We start from the raw sequence: 2,837 nt of genomic DNA on the forward strand, positions 1-2,837 counted from the left end.
GTACCTCTCTAAGGAAGCTATCTAGAGGTCTTTATCTTCAGACTGACACTCTCACTCAAATCCCAACCTTATACTCCACACTACCTTCTAATAGATAAATTCGAACTCAACAATACCAGAATAGACTATAGGCATACCTCATAGAAATCATGGATTCACTTCCAGACTACCACAATAAAGTGAATATCACAAAAAAACAAGTCATGTAAAAGTTTTGGTTTCCCAGTGCATGTAAAAGTTATGTCTATACTATACTGTAGTCTGTTAAATGTGCAATAGCATTATATTTAAATGCTAAGTATGTATATTAATTAAAATACTTTATTGCCAAAAAATGATATTAACAATCGTCTGATCTTTCAGTATGTTGTAATCTTTTTGCTGGTGAGGAGTCTTAACTCCATATTGATGGATGCTGACTGACCAGGGTGGTGGTTGCTGAAAACTGGGGTGGCTGTGGCAATTTCTTAAAATAGGACAACAATGAAGTTTGTGCCATCAGTTGACTCTTCCTTTCACAAAAGATTTCTCTGGAGCATGCAATGCTGTTTGATAGTATTTTACCCACAGTAGAACTTCTTTCAAAAAATTGGAATCAGTCCTCTCAAACTCTGCCACTTCTTTATCAACTAAATTTACATAATATTCTAAATCCTCTGTTGTCATTTAAACAACATTTGTAGTATCTTCACCAGAAGTAGATTCCATCTTAAGAAACCACTTTCTTTGCTAATCCATAAAAAGCAACTCCTCATCTGTCCAAGTTTGATCATGAGATGGCAGCAATTCAGCCACATCTTTAGGCTTCACTTCTAATTCCAATTCTCTTGCTGTTTCTACCACATCTACAGTTACTTCCTCCATTGAAATCTTGAACCCCTTGAAGTTATCCGTGAGGGTTGGAGTCAACTCCTTCCAGACTCCTGTTAATGTTGATATTTTGACCTCTTCCCATCAATCACAAATGTTCTTAATGGTATCTAGAACAATAGATCCTTTCCAAAAGGCTTCGATTTACTTTGCAAAGCTCCATTAGAGGAATCACTATCTATGGTAGCTATAGCCTTACGAAATATATTTCTTAAGTAATACAATGTGAAACTTGAAATTACTTCTTCTTGACCCATGGACTGTAGAATGAATGTTGCGTTAGCAGGCGTGAAAACAACATTAATTTTATACATCTCCATCAGAGCACTTGAGTGACCAGATGAATTGTCAACAAGCAGTAAAATGCTAAAAGGAATCTTTTTTCTGAGCAACAGGTCTCAACAATTGGCTTAAAATGTTCAGTAAGCCATGCTGTAAACAGATGTGCTGTCATCTAGCCTTTGTTTTCTATTTCCAGACCACAGACAGAGTAGATATAGCATCATTCTTTAAGGGCCTAGGATTTTCTGAATGGTAAATGAACATTGGCTTCAACTTAAAGTCACCAGCTGCATTAGCCCCTAATAAGAGAGTCAGCCTGTCCTTTGAAGCTTTAAAGCCAAACATTGACTTCTCCTCTCTAACATGAAAGTCTTAAATGGCATCTTTTTCCAGCATAAGGCTATTTTGTCTACACTGAAAATCTGTTGTTTAGTATAGTCACCTTCATCGATTATTTTAGCTACATCTTCTGGAGAACTTACTGCGGCTTCTACATCAGCACTTGTTGCTTCATCTGGCGTTTTTATGTTATGGAGTTGGTTTCTTTCCTTAAACCTCATGAATCAACCTCTGGTAGCTTCCAACTTTTTTTCTGCAGCTTCCTCACCCCTGTCCGCCTTCACAGAATTGAAGGGAGTTAAATTGCTCAGGATTAGGCTTTGATTTAAGGGACTATGGTGGCTGGTTTGATCTTCTATCCAGATTACTAAAACTTTCTCTATATCAGCAATATGCTTGTTTCACTTTCTTATAATTCATGCATTCACTGGAGTAGCACTTTTAATTTCCTTCAACAACTTTTCCTTTGCATTCATAAGTTGGCTAACTGGTGCAAGAGTCGTAGCTTTTGGCCTGCCACAGCTTTCAACATGACTTCCTCACTGAGCTTAATCGTTTCTAGCTTTTGGCCTAAGGTGAGAGACGTGTGACTCTTCCTTTCACTTGAACACTTATAGGGTCATCAATTGATCTAATTTCAATATTCTTGTGTCCCAGGCAATAGAGAAGCCCAAGGATAGGGAGAGAGATGGGGGAACGACTGATTCCCCCATCTCTGGTCAGTGGAGTAGGCAGAACACACACAACATTTACTAATTAAGCTCACAGTCTCATATGGGCACAGTTCATGGTGCCCCAAAACAATTACAAAGTGACATCAAAGATCACTGATCACAGATCATCATAACAGATAATAATAATGAAAAAGTTTGAAATATTGTGAGTTACCAAAACATGACACAGAGACAGAAGTGAGCACATGCTGTTGGAAAAATGGCACCTATAGAAGGATCCTTCTCAAGGTTGCCACAAACTTTCAATTTGTTACAAATGCAGTATCTGAGAAGCACAATAAAAGTGAAGCACAAAATATGCTGTATGCCTGTAATTATTATATACTTTTCAAAATATTTTCCTTCAACTTTTGTCTCTATTAATATCATCATGATCTAGTCATTCCTAATATATAATGTAGACAAGAATCTACCAATTTTCCCTGAAAATAGCTTTATCTTCATTTATCTCTTTCCCTTTATACTTTGACCACCCCATCTTAGGCACTACTGATGACATGAGATGCTCAAATAAATGCTTAACTAACTACTTCAGTTTTTCCTAATGCCTATATAACCAACTCCTGTTACCAGAATTCCTTAAACACCCTTACATCTTTTTTTTTTTTTTTT

Source organism: Propithecus coquereli, unplaced genomic scaffold, assembly GCF_000956105.1.
Source record: "Propithecus coquereli isolate 6110/MARCELLA unplaced genomic scaffold, Pcoq_1.0 Scaffold8, whole genome shotgun sequence".
NCBI lineage: Eukaryota > Metazoa > Chordata > Mammalia > Primates > Indriidae > Propithecus > Propithecus coquereli.